This window comes from Protopterus annectens, chromosome 7.part0, assembly GCF_019279795.1.
Source record: "Protopterus annectens isolate FY-2018-M chromosome 7.part0, PAN1.0, whole genome shotgun sequence".
NCBI lineage: Eukaryota > Metazoa > Chordata > Ceratodontiformes > Protopteridae > Protopterus > Protopterus annectens.
Genome location: NC_056739.1, coordinates 1,653,680,653 through 1,653,700,820, shown reverse-complemented (window position 1 = coordinate 1,653,700,820; position 20,168 = coordinate 1,653,680,653). Strand labels below are relative to the sequence as shown.

Genomic DNA, 20,168 nt, shown 5'->3' with positions numbered 1-20,168 from the left:
CAAGAGTGCTCTTTTCAGCACCTCCCTACCCAGAAATGCCTCCTTCTGCAATGCATATGTGGTCGCAGGTATTAATGTACCATATTTAAATAAGATTAGAAATGTTTTTTCATTAGTCCTGCTGCTCATATGGATATTGGAGCTATCTTTTTGTATATTACTGTAGCTTCTACTTACATATCACAGTATTTTATGTCCCTCAAAGCATAGGACACTGTAATAGCTGGATGTGGCTATTTCTTTGATTAATGTTACTTTTGTCCATTTTTCTTTTCCTAGAATTTTTGATTTCATCTTCTACTTTCTTTGCTGTTGATATTGGGTGATCCCATGTGGTCAGAGCTTTTTCATTTTTGGTAACTATTTGTGTTCATGCTTCCAGTGTTTTTCAACAATATGGATGTAGTACTGTTTGCACAATCACCACTGCAACAGTCTTACCACAGTATAGGGCTTTTCAGTATACAGGCTCTCAGTCATCAGTATGCAGCTTATTTATTTATTTTTTTAATTTCTCCAAGCATTTAGGATTTCTAATACTGTGACAGGAATGGACCTTATTCCCAAGTCAGGATACAGATAGAGTTCAAAAAATTAATATTACTTTAGTCTTCACTGTTTGCCAGTGGTGCTGTTCTCAGCACCTGCAGTGAACCCAGAATTGCCTCCTGCAGTTCATATGGAGTTTGGTTGTGAGATGGGGAAAGGAAATATTGCAGTTACTTTTAGCACTAGTTAACTGAGTAGAAAATAGTTAAAATCAGTGATACATGCGGATTTACATATGAGCTGAACTAAAGCATTACTGATGTGTGGTCAACAAAATGGTGAAGTACAGTGCCACAGGTGTTTACTAGGAGTTTATTAGCGATAAAGTATTATCCAACATGCCTTCCTTTCATGCATCATTGTTCTTATTAAATAATCATACACAGCATTAGAGCAATTTGTAAAAACCTGTATGTAACAGTAATAGGATAACAATGTTATTATTCTCCTACAAATGAGTTCTTATTTATGCAATCAGTGAGAACAAATGCATTAGAACTCCAGGACAGCTTATTGTAGTTGCCTTGCCATTAATTGTGTACTGTGCATGATAGAATTATGTTTTTTTCCTATTTGCAGTCAGTGCAGTTACCTGTAATTACTAGATACAGTAGGACTCATTACTTATCACTTTAGCACCACAGGAAAAAAAAAAAAAAAACGCAGACTGTGAGCCCTGCCATTCTTGAATTCAAGTCACTATATTTTCCATAGCATTTTTTAGGATGTGTACTGTACCAGACCACCAGTATTTCTATGAAGCTGTATATCCTTGTATTTTCTCTGGGCTGCTTACATTATACCATTGAAGTGCATCTGTTTTTCTCATGCATCTTTATTTAAACATGTTTCCCAACAAGGACTCTTTGGAGTTTTTGAGGTGCTTATCCAGCCTTCTTCCTTCAAGGCTCATTCTTCCAGTCTCCTATTACTTACTTTCTAACAGAGACTATACATATATTTTTTTATATTTATCACCCACCCTGAAATGCTTCTTTCCTCCTCATGCTTTTACAGATTTATGGTGACAGAGCCTGCTACTCTCTATGGAGATCTTGCCGATTGTCTTTAAATATAGGGTTCAGAGAAAGCTGTGACCCCTGCATCATACCTCTTAACTGCTCCACTTTTTGGAGAGCTCTCACATTTTATCTATTTATTTATTCATTTATTTACATTTGTTGACTGGGAATGTCCGACTGGACACAGGTCTATTTTCAGCCCGGGGAGAAAAGCTCCACAAATTAAAATATTACAGACATAGTTACAGATGAAGAATCCTAGCAATTAAAATATTACAAACATAGTTACAGATGAAGAACATAGTACATTCAGTAGATAACTAGTATCTGTTCTATCCAAGAAGTCATAGCAAATATTAACAATTGTTACAATAAGACGTTACTGCCATATAATAAGTAGATAGGCATGGAAGTATCAGAGCTTGCTGTAATCAAAGGTAGTTTGTGGGGTGGAAGAGAGGTAGAAGGTAGATGGAGTGAGAGAAGTTAGAGGGGAGAGTTACAAGGGCATAACCAGCATGTTTTTAGGTGCGCTTTAAGTAAAGCTTTGAAGTGGGTGCATGATGGTAGAGAGGTTATTGTGGGAGGGAGGGTGTTCCATAATTTGGCTATAGCACTGGAGAATAGTGCTTCTCCAGCAGTGTTACTGGCTCTAGTAACCTGTAATTGATTTTTGTTGCTGGATCGTAGTGGTCTGGTGGTGAGATAGGGTTGGAGTAGATACTGGAGGGATGGGACCCTTAGAGGATGGTTAACCAGTTTGTGGGCGAGTGCAAGTTGATGCCATTGAAGGAGGTGAGGGAGTTCTAGCCAGCCTAGTTCAGTAACTGAGAGACAGTGGTGACTGTGGTAGGATGCCCCGGTGGCGAATTTGGCAATTTTGGTGTAGCACGTCTCGAGTTTATTTAGATTGCATTGCCTTAGGTTGGTATATATTGGAGAGGCATAAAGTAGGGTGGAGATAAGGTGCAAATTTGCAACTGAAATCCTAGCTGCTTTGGTGAGGAGTTGCTTATTTCTGTATAAGACTCCTAGTTTTTGGTGGACTTTGCTTATGGTCATGGATATGTGAATGTCAAATTTGATATTGTTGTTTATTTCAACTCCTAGCAATTTGGTGTGATCTGTTGGGTGGATAGTGGTGTTGTCTTTTGCTGTGATGTTAAAGTGAGAGTTGTTTTGAGCATGTTTGGTGAGTTCAAAGATGAGGAGTTTAGTTTTGTTTGGGTTGAGTATTAACTGGGCATCGGATAGCCAAGTTTCAGCAGACGAAAAGGCATCCTGTGTGACCTTTTGCAGTTCAGGTAGGGACTGGGCTGAGCAAATGATGGTTGAGTCATCTGCATATTGTATGAGTGTGCCATGTTTGGTGGCAGAGGCTAGATTATTGGTGAAAATAGAGAAGAGTAGGGGTCCAAGGATGGATCCTTGGGGAACACCAATAGAGACAGGTAGTTGGGGAGATATGCTATTTTGCCATACAACAGATTGCCGGTGGTCAGACAGGTAACTTTGAAACCAGTTGGTGATTGATTGAGAAAATGATAGGTTATTGTGTACAGAGAGGAGTTGTTTGTGTGGGACCATATCAAATGCTTTAGATAGGTTTAGGAAAGTAGCAGAGGAGAGATGGCCATTGTTTTTATGGTGAAGGATAGTGTTAGTAAAAGAGAGTAAGGCAGTGGTGGTGCTATGGTTTGGATGGAAACCATGCTGAGTATTAGAAAGGAGGTAGTTAGTAAGGAGGTAGTCTGAGATTTGAGAGTGAATGCACCTCTCTAGTATTTTGGAGAGTGGAGATAGAATCACTATGGGGTGGTAGTTGGTTAGTTCTGTGGAGGGGCTGCCTTTGTGAAGGGGAATGATGTGTGATATTTTCCATAGTGTAGGGACGTAGCATTCTGACAGAGATCGGTTAATCAAGATGGATACTGGGTAGGCTAGGGTGTCAGCTGCAATTTGTAGGAATTCACTTGGGAGGTTGTCTACTGCTAATTTTGTTTGTTTAAGTGTAGTTGAGAGTTTTCTTATGTTGGAGGTAGGAATGGGGGAAAATGAGAAGAGTGTGGGGAGATTACAGGGTGAAGGTGTGGGGTGTAGGGGAGGGGGTCGTGTTGTCTACCTAGTGATAGTATGGTTTGTGTGAAGTGTGTGTTGAATGAGGTAGCAATATTTCTGAGGAGTGAGGAATGTTAGGTGTAGGAGTATTGATTTTACCTGGGTGGAGGATGGAGTTTATGGAGGTCCAGAATTGTTTGGGGTTGTGTTGGGAGGAGTTGAGAGCAGACTGGTAGTATTGAATTTTGTCCTCCTTTATTAGCTTTTTGACTCTGTTGCGTAGTTCTAGGAATTTCTGTTTAGCTGAGCGGGTTTTGGTTTTGCGCCAGTGTTTCCAGGCTTTATCTCGGTTTTTCATTTCTGACCTAGTGGTTTTCTGTAGCCATGGGGAGGGTTGGGCTTTGGTTCTGTTAAGTGTTATGGGGGCATGGTTATTTAGGATGCTTAGGAAGGTAGTATTGAAAAATTGGACTGCGTCATCTAGGCTGAGGTAATTTAGAGTGTGCCTGTTACATTCTTTGAGGGATGAGATGAATGTGTTTGGGTTAAAGTTTTTTACATATTTGACGGTAGATGACAGGTTTAACTTGGTATGGGTGTTTTTTGAGTAGGAATGTTGGGGAATGATCACTGAGGCTATCTGATAGGCAGCCTGCTATATAGGACTGGGGAATCTTGCTGACTAGTATCCAATCCAGAGTAGTGTGCTTGTTGCAGTTTTTATTTATTCTGGTTGGTGGCTGGACTAGTTCAGTGAAGCCATGAAGGTTTAGATGCTGGGTTGGATGGTTGCCGCAACAGGATTGCCAATCAATATTGAAGTCACTTAAAATTATGGTCTCTTGAGGGAGATGGTGGGTAGTCCAGCTGAGGAGGTTTTCTAGTGGAGGGATATTTTGGCCAGGTGGGAAGTAGCATCCTATTATGTTGATGGTTTTATTTTGGCTTATTTTCAGGTTGGTATATATTATTTCTTCATTGGCAATTTGGGGGGCTGATGAGTTTATAATCTGAATGTTTAGATGCTGTTTAAATATTATATCTATACCACCTCCTTTCTTGTTTAGTCGGTCTAGTCTTAGTATGTTGTAACCATTAGGGAGGATTTACTCAGTGGTAATGTGAGGTTTTAGCCAGGTTTCTGTCAGGATGATTATATCTGGGGAGTATAAGTCCATGGTGGCATAGAGTTCGCAGACTTTGTTGGCTATACTTCTGATATTTAGGCTTAGCAGAAGGAGGTCATTTGGATTTCTACTGGTTGGGATTTGGGAGATGTGGTTGTAAGTCTGATTATTAGAAGTGGGGCTGGAGATGGAGGGGCCAGGGTTGGGGTGGATGTCTCCACTGAGGGCAAGTTTTGATATGCATAAGGTTATTAGTTTTATCAGTTTGTGAAAGAGTTTGCATTTTAGGGAAACTTTCTGATTGGGTGCAGCCGGTAACAGATGTAAAAGTTGCTCTGATGCTTTACACTAGCTGACTACAATCCCACATTTTGCTATTTCATTGGTTCAACTGTAGCATTGTACATAACCAATAAGAAACAGGCTTCCTGAATTGTGTCAAGTGCCATCAGATAAGCAGCTGAACCACAAACAGCTGAAAAGAGAGTTATGGTGATTAAGAACACAGCTAATTGTGGTAGTGAAATAGAATATCTTCTGAAGGAGACAAAACAGATGGTTGACAGGTGTGTGAGATTGACAATACCTATGTTTGAGGAACAGGATTCTTACCTAAGGATTTGTCAAAAAAAAGTGTTTAAATTCTGCATGCACTGAAGTCATGTTCGAAGGTTGGGTGATGGAGTTTTGAGTTTCTGTGTTTTGATTTCCAGGTGACAACATCAGAGACCTAAACATTTGGGAGTTTTGTTTATTTTAAATACTGTCATATATATCTATGTGTGTATATATATATATAATATATATATATATATATATATATATATATATATATATATATATATACATATTTATGTGTGTATGTATGTGTGTATGCTTACATATAAAGAAACACACATGCATATATATTATACTATGTTTTTGTAAATTTATGTGTGTGTGTGTGTGTGTGTGTGTGTGTGTGTGTGTGTGTGTGTGTGTGTGTGTGTGTGTGTGTGTGTGTCTGTGTGTGTGTCTGTGTGTGTGTGTGTGCATGGAAGGTATGATATTCAGACAAGTTAACTTGCTGAACAGAAAAAAAGCTGATACAGCTGATTAAAAGTCAGCTTATCGCACATACCACCTTTTTTCTATGGATGATCATGGTACAGTGGGGATCAGGGAAATTGCCCTGTCCCTACTATTGTGCATTTTCAGAGTTGGGATATCTAATTAGAAGGGGATGGGGGAGGTCAGGGGGTCTCGCCCCCCCCAAAAATTTTTTTTTTAGTCTTTGATCGACAAGTTGCATTTGATCACTTGTCATTTGATATATTGATATTAAACTATTGTGACATACACACACACACACACACACACACACACACACACACACACACACACACACACTCACATGCAAACGTGGGTGTGAGCATGTTTGTGTGTATACATATATATATATATATATATATATATATATATATATATATATATATATATATATATATATATATATATATATATGGTTTACCAACGTAATGTTGAATTTTATAATGTCTAATAGTCATTTGGTTAAAAAATAACATCTCAATCCAAAACATTGAATTATGAAAATGTCTACAATCATTTCATTGAAAAAGCAATGAGATCAACCCTACTATTTTGCAGCGGGGATATACCCCCCTGCGCCTCCCACATCTCCCATACATAAATATATCAACTCCGAGATTGCACTACAGTGCAGAAATGGGCAAATTCGATACTTTCAACATTGTGTGTTTAGACTAATTTTATTTCAACATTTTGATCATCCAATATAGTGTGTTCAGCCAATTCAGTTTCAACCATTTAGCATTCAACATTATGTCGGTAAACCATATATATATATATATATATATATATATATATATATATATATATATATATATATATATATATATATATATATATATATATATATATATATATAAATATATATATATATAAATATATATGTGTATGTATATGTGTGTGTATATATAGTTTGTGTGTGTTTAATTGCTGGTGCCTCCTGAATAAGATTTTATACTCCACTTCCGTGAAAACATGAATTTACGCATGCACTAAGTTTAAGTGCTATGATTTTGGACCATGTGCTGTGATTTTTGATGGTCCCTCCTATTATATTGAAGGCTGCCTGATTGAGAAATATGTCCTGCAGTTATATTTTATCTGGTGCCTTCTGAATTAATGGAAGTCAGCCAACTGCAAGAATTGGAATAGCTTTTCTTTTATAGTTTTAAATTTTATGTTAAGCTTTAAAACAGCAGGAAGAAGTCAGAAAGCAAACATTTTTTCTCTATGATACTATTATGCAGCAAAATTATACACTACTGGTCTGAAGACTTAATTAGCTGCAAAATGAGACTGAACTGAAACAAACTGCAGAAACTGATGACTGCCTTCTTATACAGAGAAGAACAAGTCAGGGGTTTACATTTATTCGGAACATTCCATATTCCCATTTATGTTCATCTGTCTTGACTTTTATCATTCAACAAAAGACAGTCAGCCACATTCATATGTTAAACTATAATTTCAGAAAGCAACCCCCCTGTTTTGTCTATAATACTGTAGAGGAAGACTAAATAGCTACTCTGGAATTGTAAGTTGTTGAAAAGTTTTGCGCTTTGCTTGGGCAATTTGCAGTCTGGTGGCTTATCCTGAAGAGGACAACAGTGCTGGACTCCAGATTTATTTCTGAATATCCAGTGTGTCCAGCTTCCTGATAACATATAACATTATCAGAGTCATTATAATCTAGCTAGTTTTAAAATAGCTAGAACTATCCATCAAGCAATGCCCATGAGAGTGTTATGCAGAAAGCATGTAAATTGTTGATCTGGTGAACTTAATTAGCTACAGATTTTGAGTTGGACTTTGACAGACTCAGAAGTTTAGATTTATTTTAGAATGTCCAGCATTCCCTGATGCTAGTAATTATATCATTTACGATAAATTACTTGAAAGCATTTAACAGGACTTAAGTATTTTTTGTTAGAAAGCAATTTTTCCTATGATATTATTGCAAAGGAAGAGTAAACTGCTGTTGTTGAATTTTAAATTATTTTAAATTTAGACTGATCCATTTCATTTTCTTTTTTTTTTATATGACTTTGCTAAGGTATTGGAAGGGGGCCTTGTCCTTTTGGCAATGTCATAAGATCATGCATTATAGTTAATATGCAAGAATCTGTACAAAGTGAAGAAAGGTGGAGAGGAGTTCTTGACAGGATTGACAAAATAATATGAAATATGGCATTGTAATTTCTTTGCAAAAAATTACTACATAAATGCATTAATAAAATATGGTTCCAAGAAAGCAGGGTAGTATAAGACGGAAGCAGCAACAATAGCAGATGAAGACAAACTCATAGCAAATGAACTCACTGTAAGCAAACAGACTAAGAAAGGATGCAGCAGGGAAGAGCAGGTATGTGGTATTCAGAGAATGAGAATGTTGGTAAACAAGTTGCCTTAAACAACTTTTATGAATTTTGTTGCAGTATTCATAACCGTGGTGTGCAGGTACATAAATGAAAACTGCACCCTATATTTAGAATGCCACTTGTCATCATGTGATAGCCAGGGATCACTACAACAAGTGGTACACAAAAGAATTTCAGGGTCTTTGAATTACACACAGGCATGCATAGTACATCACTGTAAACTGTGTGCTTTATTGTCACAGACTAAATCACTGTGTCTTATAACAGCACAACAGGGAGCTACTACTAAGTAAGGTATGATGCGTCAAACTTACCTAGCTAGTTCCTGTGCTATGCTCCACTTTCATGGAACAGATGCTAATATATATATATATATATATATATATATATATATATATATATATATATATATATATATATATATATATATTCATTCATTGGGCATAACACTGAAGCTAGGGTCACTTGGTCTTTGCATAGGGTTTAAGTGCACCATTCTACTACACATCAGACACTCTATATGGGATGGAATGTTAATGAATCCTCTCTTGAAAAATTATGTGCAGTTTTTGAGCCTTTGTTATTCTAAGTTATAGCCTGGAGATAAGTGCATCTGAACAATGCATACACACCAGTGTACACTTTATATAGATACTAAAGAAAGAGAGACTACAAGAGTGTAGCATACATATTTTTCATGAAAGAAGTAGGACTTCAACATCATTAGGAGTGTGCAGGCGTCCATCTTTAGGAAAGAAGAGCTGTAAAGGTCACAGTTTGGAAATCTAAGGTGGATGGCTAAGGAAACACAGAAGAAAGTATTGTATCACACAAACACAGTCTGCTTGAGGAACGAGTACAGGCAAAGCACCAGTAAAATCTAGCAACGCATAGGCCAAACACGTTTCAGTCCTTAGAAAGGATGGTAGAAAGGCATAAGCTCTTAAAAGGCATAAGTAATCGCTTACTTAAGATCTCGAGCTTACAGGTGGTAGGTGACTACATTAGCTAAGCCAAATGGTGGTCCCTGTCTGTCATCAAAGCTGGTTCTCCTGTGTTAATAAGAACAATACCTTTATTGCTGTTCTTGCTGTTCTTTTCTACATGCATCCTGGTATTTCACCATATTTCCTTGCTACACGTATATTCCTTGCTTATCCCAGGGACCTTTCCTGTCTGGTGCCGTTACTGCTTCTTCTTTGCACTTAAAATTCCTTTTCTCTATTTTAATTTTCCACATCCATTTTGCATTACATTTAATCTACTGGTCTTCAGGTCATCCCCCAAGTATTTCCAGCTGTCTGTTTATCCTTTCAGTGTATTATTTTGCATCAGCCCTGTTGCATAGCTTTGAATCATCAGCTAAGGAGCATTGATTTCCTTTATTTCCTTTTGAATCCTCTGTATATTCCCCTGGGAAGATAATAAAGTGGACCAACCCCACAATGAGCCATGGGGTATCCTCTACTAACCTAAGGAATACTCAATGTTTGCTTTTGTCTTATTAAATTTTTTCATCAACATTTTGTGTTTTTATTGTGTTGCTAATTATTTAGTTTTGTAGACACTTATTATTTATTTTATTTTATTTATTTTTTAATTATTTTATATTTGTTTATTGGGAAAGTCCGGCTGGACACAGGTCCATTTTCAGCGGAGGCCCGAGGAGAAAAGCTCCACATTACAATACATTACATGAGAGTAAAAAGAAGTAGAACATACATACATATGGCATATATACACATCAGGACAACATGCTGGCAATTCACAAATATGCATATAGCATATATACACACAACAGGACATCATGCTAGTGATTAGCATTTCTTACAGTAGACAATCAGAGGTACATTTTTTTTTCTTTTGCAGTTATAAGTTTTGTAAGGTAAATGTATACAAGTTTGGAAGCATTCAGATGAGAAACTATACATAGCTGTACCCTAACAAATTCACTTGGTATGGATTAAGCTGGTGAGTGGCATGAGCATAGCCAGTTACTTAGATAGTGGGTTTTCAGGAGTTTTTCGAATTGACTAAAGGAGGTGGTAGAAGTTGTTTGCCTTGGTAGTGTGTTCCAGATTTTGGAAATGGTGTTAGCAAAGAGGGACTTACCAGCTTCGTTTTTATGTTTGATGACAATTATGAGGTTCTGGTTAGTAGATCTTAAGGCTCTAGAGGGAATGTATGGCTGAATTAGGTGCTGACACCCTAGGGCCTGCTTTCTCACTAGCTTTAAAATACATGAAGTCTTGCACTCTCTTCAGATCTAATATTCTCGTTATCTGGTAAGTTATTAAATTATGTTTAAGATGCTGCTACTTCACACTTCTCCATTTTGGTTTCTGGTCAGGAGAGCTTTCTGATTTGAGTCTACATGTCCTCACTTCTGTTTGCACTGGGTTCTGAAGGGTACTTCAGTTTTCTCCCACATGCTGTAGATATGCTGAAGCTGATATGGTGATCCTTCAAATTTTCTGAATGTATCTGTGATGTGTGTGAGTGTGTGTTAGAGCATGTGTGTGCATACCGGCACATGTGTGTGTGTGTGTGTGTGTGTGTGTGTGTGTGTGTGTGTGTGTGTGTGTGTGTGTGTGTGTGTCCTTTGACTTACAGCATTAGTTTATCTTCAACACTGAGTGCTAGGATAATCTGTGGCTCCCCCAGAAATCAGAACTAAATAAAGTAGGTATTAGAGAATGAAACAATGAATGATTGATTGTGGCTGAGTCCATTTTTCAGTGTATTACTCCAGGCTCCCATTACTTGGTAATGCACAGGTTTTTGTAGTTCCTTTACTAACCAGCTAAGATGGTTTGGTCTGTTAATAATACACCATGCATCAGTTTGCTGCTTATGCTTAACGGACAATTACTTCTTACTTCAGTCACTCGTCTCATTAACCAGATTAATCCGACACCTGCCACATCATAGTCCTTACTTGATTCAGAATGGTGTCTATTCATTTCTAGATGGAACTCAAGTTCTTTGGAGCATTCTCATTCTTTAATTAGAATTCAGCCTTGCTACTGTGTAATTGACACAAAAATAGGGGCTCTACCCTTTCTCATGAAGATGCTACACATGTACCAAATATTGCAAAATGCTCTAAAATACTTAAAGCCAGTATAATCATTGTAGAAAAAATGTACTCCATGAACTGTGTGAACTGCAGATAATTCCTATTGTATTTAAATTAAAAACAATTAAATGAAATGAGAGCAGTATTTTTTTTTTTCATTAGCTGGTAAAGAAAAGTTTTATTTTATAATTAAATTTCATTGAGCCCCAGTCTTTCAGATACATTTCCAGACATATTATCATGTATCAGAACATTCCTGTCTAATTAATTAGTTAAACTTCATCACAAATTAGCAAATCTAGTCAAAATCTTTCTAAAGAAACACTAAATAAATTCTGCATTTATTTTGTAGTAAACACCAAGTAGGCCACAGAAGGATTTAATTCAGTCGTTGTTCATGAGCCATGAACAATGTAACAGAATTCATTAACCATCAGTGTGTGAAGTAAAATGTTTACAAAAGCATATATTATCAGAATTTCTTAAAAGCATATTACATCCTGACAGTGTATGCAGGTTCGATGAACTGCAGAAAAAAAGCACATTATTGGGTTTTTGAAAAGTCTTATTTCAAGCATTATCACAATTCATTGCAGCTTTCAGAGGACACAGAATATAAAGAAGAAAAAAGTGTTATTTTTAATTAGATGTTTTTTCATGTTAGCCTGCCAATCAGCTTTTTATTTTTATAAATGAATCTTAAACCACAAAATGTCTGCACAGTGAGGGTTAATTATAGTTTCTTTATGAAGCGCAGGCCTGGTAACATGTTAAATTCATGTCCTTAGATTAAATAAACATGTTCAGCACTTTAATTTTTTTACCTATTTTTGCCTTTGCTTAGGAATTTCATGTGCACAGACATATATAGCACATTGCTAGTTAATGCTTGTTTAGAGACCAAATAGGACTGATATTAAAACAAAAATTAATTTGGCTGTTGCAGGCAGCCATGTGACACACATTTCCACTGCATCTTCTTTTAATAATATTTTGATGATACTTGCCATATTTTCAAGTTTTCCTCTTAATAACTAAACTGTGCTCTCTTCTGCCCTAAAGTTTTGAATGTTGATTGACACTCGAAGCATATTTGTCTAGTACTAAAGGCTCGGTATCCAAGGCAGTGTTATAACAGTTTATAGTAAATGATTTAACTGGTACTTAACTTCACCAGTTTGCCATATCTAATCAACATTTAACATTTAAAACACAATCATTTGTGGAACTGGATTCAAACAAAGCTTCTTAATGCAACTCACAATTTAAAAAAAAAACGGGCTGTCTTTTATCTTCGGAAATCGGACAAAAAGTACTTCTTGAACTGACACATTGACAGTCATGGCCACTTTATGGGTATAAATACTACAAAAAAAAATGATTGCTTGAAAAAATGTATTATTATGCCATTTTCAAGGTTCATGTTATTCATCATGAGTTTAACATTCTGATGAACAACACCTTTAGAATCGGTGTGCTAATGTGGGATGATTCATCAAGCCAAGAGTAACAAGGGCTGTGATGCATAGTATATCGTACTGTAGTACAAATAATCTTTCACTGATGATCTGATGTATGCTACACTTCTAAGGACCAGTTCATGACAATCTAAATTCACTAAAGAGCAACATCTTATTACCTAAGAATGTATGTGACTACTAATGACTATACTGCAGGTGAGTCATGGATGAGTGTCCACCATGTAGACTCTGTATTGCAACTGAAGAGCATACACATATGCAAAAGCATGCATACTATTCTGTCTACAATGGTGAGATTTATAATATATCTTTGGCTGCTGTTGGGTATATGGGGTATAAGAAAGAAAATCCAGATAATTGAATGGATGTCATTCCTGTTTAGGAAATGTAGTTAAAGCAGGCAGTGGAAAGAGAAAGACCTAATGAATGGTATTCATAATCATAGTTTTCTACAGGCATAAAACACCCATTGCACCATGTTGAGTATGTCACTGTTCAGGATAATGATTGATGGATACAAACATTGTTCCATAGCAGCAGTGCACAAGCCACCCCTTTGCATTATCAGTTGTGCACTGAAGAGCATAGTATACGGTGTTATACTATGGAACCCGGGGGCCCATTTCAACATCAGTCTCATCTGCAGCCAAACATTTGTTGTACTCTGCTGTGCTGTGACAAAATGCAACACAGTACAACAGGGAAAAGTTATTTTGTAAAGTATACTTTGTATAACGTTAAACAGATTTTCCCTGTTGTGCTGTAATTTGCCATGAAGCCTGTCAATGATTCATAAAAATGTTTCACTTATTGGCATAGTAGCTAACATAGGCTCCTTATCATGACATGACAATAAGGGAGCCTAGTGATTTGCAAGCTGATGTTAGTGGGAGTCTGTCAGTGTTACTGGGTGGGGTGCTGGGTAAGGTGTTCCTGTTGTAGCAGGGGTGTGTACAACATGGGGAACCCCATTGCCAGTAGTCTTTCTTTTTTTTCCTGCTATGCAGTAGAGATTTTGAGTTTCTTAAACATCTCTGTTACATTGCTCATCTTTGTATGCTGAGCAACATATTGTTAGGGATGGAGGATAACTGCACTAAAAAGTGCAACATAACACAGTTGTATAAGGCTGGAATCCCACGTGTTACCCAAATGGAACCAATTGTTACACCAATGGTGCTCTGCTGTTGAATTGCATGCAAATGTGAATGCGTTGCATTTGTATATATACATCATACGTGGGGGATTCACAGTGTGGAAAGGCTGATTGCAGTGTCCTACTCCTTTGTTTATCTTCTTTCATGAAACACAAAGGGCTGTGGTACACTGTTCTACAGTGCACCAGCCCTACACCATAGTGCACAATGATTGTGAACAGCATTTAAAGAATGCAGTGATCATTACTCTTCAGATTTCTTTTTTAGAGTGCTGTTCTGACAAACTACCAAGGGCAGAGTTATATGGCACAATAGCATTTTATACATGATAAGCCTTATTTAGTGGTGAATGATTCAAAACAAGTTCTTTTTTGAAGTATATACATCACTTTTTAGCATGTGGAGGTGGCTGCAGTTCAGAAATCATGGGATTATGCAAGACTATCATGGGAAGAAAGATGTGGCTGAAATTAGGGCAATGTCACTAAATTGCAAGGCTGAAAGCTTGAAATTCATTCATCAGAATGCAGAAATCAACAGTAGCCATCAACATACATCCGCTAGAAAGGACTCCACTCCCAACATATTCTGTGCACGCTGCTAGCATGGTCTAAACTCCCTCCCACCCAGGAAAGTAATCAGCCCAAAAAGGCTCAGCAGAGGACCTGGTCTCCCTGAAACTGTGCTCAGTACTATTAAGTGCATCTAACACAGTCTAAACTCCCTCCCACCCAGGAAAGCAATCAGCCCAGTGTAAAAGGCTCAGCAGAGGACCTGGTCTCCCTGAAAATGCGCTCAGTACTATTAAGTGCATCTAGCACAGTCTAAACTCCCTCCCACCAAGGAAAGCAATTAGCCCAGTGTAAAAGGCTCAGCAGAGGACCTGGTCTCCCTGAAAATGCGCTCAGTACTATTAAGTGCATCTAACACAGTCTAAACTCCCTCCCACCCAGGAAAGCAATCAGTGTGGTGTAATAGGCTCAGCAGAGGACCTGGTCTCCCTAAAAACACGCACAGTACTATTAAGTGCATCTAGCACAGTCTAAACTCCCTCCCACCCAGGAAAGCAATCAGCCCGGTGTAAAAGGCTCAGCAGAGGACCTGGTCTCCCTGAAAATGTGCTCAGTACTATTAACTGCACGTAAGCTCCTGTGGCTGTTTATAATATTAAGACAATCAATTTCCCTATCTGCTCTACAGATTTTGTACCTAAACTCCATTTACTTGTGATCTACTGACCCCCAACAGTGTGCATACTCACAGGGATACCCCAATTTTCCCAGTCGGTGGCAGAAAATCTCCATAATATTCCCCTGACTATCCAGTACCTAACATAACCTAATTAAGTTATTTTTGGTGTTAGCCATCCTAATGGTGCCCTTTCCAGGTCTAGCAACCCTCTAATCACATCTATCTGTGTGTCATCCTTATACTTTTACCTGCCCATCTACTTAACTACAGAATTCAGCAATTATTGCACCACTGTCAGTGTTCTGCTCTCACCTCTACTCACTGATACATTTTTGGCACTCACCTTTGCTGGGGTCTGCATCCACTCTGTTTGCCCTACGGGCTCACTCCGCTCCCCTACACTACCCCCACATTCCACCCACCCGCACTGCACCTGAACTTATACTTCTCCTTAGTCACCTGACATACTTCCTGCTCCAATCATCTATCTTGGCTAATTCTCAGTACCTCCTACTCTAACCCCACACCCATACTAGAACTTACACACCACTACCCCACCTCCACTTCACAGCAACAAATACTACTTAAACCTTTCCAAAATAATCTACAATGCAAGTCCTACTACCCTTGCTCCTATTAGCCCTCACCTCCCTTTCCTACATTACAGCCATACAAACTAGCTTTCTCCTAGACAGCACCTCATTCCATACAACACATACTGGAAAATACACCAACTCCCACATAAACTTTACAGTCTGCCCAACACTATTTAACTCTAGTATTATGCTACACACTTCTAACATCCACCTATCTACAACTATCAATAAGAAAGCAGTATATATATATATATATATATATATATATATATATATATATATATATATCCCTCTCAAACCTTACATATGCTATCAAACACATATTCAAACTCAGTAAAAGACTCCTTATCACTGGTGACATACACCCAAACCCAGGGCCCTCCTTCACTGACCTCCCAAATAGAGCTCAATCTTTTCTACTAATAATTAATATCAATGTAAGAAGTATTTCCAATAAACTCCAAGATCTACATGCTTTTATTACTCATTACTCCCCTGACAGTCTAACCATTACCAAATTTTGGCTGTAACCACGTATCCCTAGCGATGAAATTCTACCACCGGATTACAACATCTTAAGGTTAGATAACAAAAATAGGAAAGGTGGTGGAGTCGCAATTCTATTCAAAAATGAAATAAACCTCCAGCCATTTCATATCCCTCTGCCAACATTTCAAAATGCCAAAACCATAGGCTCTATCCTACCAATAAACAATGATAAAAAAATTAACATCCTTTGCTGCTACATTCCTCCTGGAAATAACTCTCCAGCTATAAAAGAAATCCTTCAATGGCTGAATCAAAACTCCCCTCAAGAAACAATTTTATTAGGCAACCTCAATGCTGACTGGCAAGCCTGCAACTCCAACAACCCCACTAACAATATTAACCTCTATGGTTTCACACAACTAATTCAAGACCCCCACCAGAATAGACAAAATACTCATAAACAAACCATTATTGATTGGACACTAGTAAATAACCCTAAACATCACTATCAGACTGGATGCTTACCCGATGTTCTCAGTGACCATCTCTACACTTTCCTCCTTAGGAAATTAACTAATACACCTAAACCCATAACCTATAAACACATCAGAGGTGATCGTAACTTAACCCCAGAGAACCTAAACAAAATTCTACGGCAATGTAACTGGCAGCCTCTAAGAACCCTACACCTAGATCAGGCAGTAGACTACTTTAATAATATATTTAACTTAGTTATAAATTCCATTGCACCAATAAGAAAGATAAAAACCAAAGTAAACTGTCTGTGCTCCATGGTTAAGTAGGGACACAAGAGCCCTTCTAAAAACCAGAGACAAGGCCTGGAAGCAATGGAAACAAGACAACTCCTATCATACCAAGCAGAAGTATAAACAACTTAGGAATCTAGCCAAAAAAAAAAACAAACTAGACAAACAAAACTACTTCCTAGGTCTCCAAAACAAATACTCAGAAAATCCCCAAAAAGTATTGGCATAGTATCAACTCCCTACTAAAACCTGAAACAATTGCTACCCCCACCTTCCCATATACTAACAGTAAAGCTATAGCTTCCCAGCTTAACTGTCATTTCATAAACTCAATCCAAACTCTATCCAGCCAACTAACAAATGTTAATACCTTGCCAGCCTCAACTGCTGAAAACTCTCCTAGCAATTCTACCAACCAACCATCCTTTTCTCTCTCACCTGTCCCTACATCTAAAATTAGAAACCTCATCCTCAAACTAAAACCTACCACACTAGCAGCAGAAGATATACCTGCTAACTTCCTAAAAATAGCAGCTGACTCCCTATCATACCCAGTATCAATCCTAATATACAGGTCCATTCAGGAAGCTTATGTGCCACAGCTATGGAAAATATCCTACATTATACCTCTTCACAAAGGTGGTAAATCTTATGACTTTTCCAACTATCGGCCTATAGCTATTATTTCCCCCTTATCTAAGCTCCTAGGGAAATGCATACACTCACAGGTTATGCAATTCCTGAATACAAACAATCTTCTATCCTCAACCCAACATGGATTCCGCCCTCACCATAGTACAACTTCTGCTCTTCTCTCCTTCACCAATCTGGTTAATCAACATAGAAACAACAACAACTATGTATCTGCTACCTTTTTAGACCTCCCTAAAGCATTCAACATGGTCTCACACCCTAAACTATTGCATACCCTTCATTCTCTATCCTTTACTTCCCCTACTATCTCCTGGTTCAAAAGCTACTTATCAGACAGACAAGAATCTGCACAATGGTACAATGAACTATCCCCTCCTCTTCCTAACTCTATAGGAGTACCACAAGGCTCAGTATTAGGCCCACTTCTTTTCTATATCTTTACAAACAATCTATACACCTCCTCCAAGCAAGCCTCACTAATTCACTGCGCAGATTATTCCACTCTCATCTGTGCAGCCCCATCTGTCAACACCCTACAACAACTAGCCCAAGAATCATTCTCTGCTATTGAAACTTGGATTACTGATATCCAACTTATTTTTAATCTGAACAAAATCAAACTTCTCCTGTTCATCCCTAATAAAACAAAATCTACCCCCTCTACTTTCTCTATCTCATCTAGGAATGGCACTATCATCTCTCCATCCACCCACACAAAACTCCTAGGTGTTGAAATAGACAACAACCTATCATTAGATCTACACATAGCACAAACCATTCAGAAAGTTCACAAAAAAATGGGAACCCTTTACAGGCACAAAAATTATCTCACACCAAAAGCAAGAATCACCCTAGCTCAAACTTACCTCTTATCAACACTTACTTATGCTGCACCAATCCTAACTCATACTAGAAAATCAGATCTGGACAAGTTAGAGTCATGCTACAACAAAATTGCCAAATTTGCCAGCAACTCCCCCTTTAAAATTCACCACTGCCAAGTACTAAAAGAAATTCAATGGCTTGAATTTCTTAACTTACTAGCGCACCAACAACTCACCTGTGCCTTTAACATCAGAAACTACCCAGATAAAACTCCAGCCCTCAAGCAGCTTATTAGCCTCCCACTCTTCCAGTCGCCCCCTGCGCTCATCCAATAAACCCCTCCTCAGTGTTACTACTGCTAATAACACCGCAGGTAAAGCCCTATATTCCCACATCATAGCCAAAAAATGGAACAATCTCCCCACTAATATAACCTCCACAACTACAAACACAAACTTCAAAAAATTACTCAGATCTCATCTCAGGACAACTTGGATCTGCCCATACATCACTTGACAATCCCTATACCTTCTCTTCTCCTCCTCCAAACAACTCCAGTCTTGAATTCACACTGTTCTAGACACATAGAAGTATATACTCTTAGAATAAGCCACATTAGTCTTTGTACTTCTTTCAGTGTACACCTACTAAAATGTAAACTGTCTATACTACCTTGTAAATATTAATCTAACTGTATTTCAGTTCTGCAATGCCTGTTAACTATTGTGAACAAATTATTGAATATCTCTGCTTGTAAGTAATCTTCTGTATTACCATTTTGTATATTTCTCATTGTATTAACTTCTTCTTGATTGTGGAGCTTTTCTCCCCGGGCATCCACTGAAAATTGACCTGGTCCAGCTGGATTTTCCCGGTAAACAAATGTAAAATAAAAAATAAATAAACATGCAAGTACACAAAGAATGAAAAAGGAAAAAGGAAGGTGATGAAATACAACTATGAGTGAAAAGAGGAAGGACACAGTAGCTGAATGTTCATCACTTTGACATCAGTGATAAGACAGTACTGGAATCTAGCAGCCCATGCAGGTGAGGCTGCCAGGCATCACCATGTGAACAAAGCCAGCATATGAAAATTTCACAGTGTGAGGATTTAATAATTAGTTGGTCTACATAGCTACCTAATGCACTCTGATCACTTCAGTGTGTCACATATACTACACGACAAATGTTCTGACCTTAACCATTGCACACACTGAGTACATACACAGTATACTGGCAGTAAACAGCAGTAACAGTGTCAAGAACTGCTAAGGTGCATTACTGCACTAATGCAGTACAGTGTTTGTTCTACTGCATTACTGCAATTCAGCTAACATTGCAGGTAGCCATACCTTACTGCTATAACTACCACCTTCATACCTAGTCACGGTTATAGCCACAAGTTGAAGGATGGAAAATTGTTCAACTTACATTTATTGAATTACACACAGTACACGTTGTGATGGCTTACAGTATGTTGCCAAGGCCAGAGGTCTGAGGTGTGCTTACAATAGTGACACACCTGAACAACACATCCTGGGCACACTTTGGGGCCATTTAAGACATAAATGTCTGCCTGTATCATTATTGCTCTGCTATGGGTGCCCAGCTTTTACCCATGTTATGGAGCTTCTATTATGAAGTTGTTTGTGGTACTTTGTAACATCATTTGTGTATGTTTGTGCCTAGATATGTAGAAACTTG

At 37.9% G+C, this 20,168-nt stretch overlaps 1 protein-coding gene across 1 annotated transcript in view; it reads left to right on the top strand.

The window, feature by feature from the left end:
• The window catches only part of SEMA3B (semaphorin 3B), an 898,347-nt gene that overhangs the window by 852,545 nt on the left and 25,634 nt on the right, over positions 1-20,168 (top strand). The window lies entirely within an intron of this gene.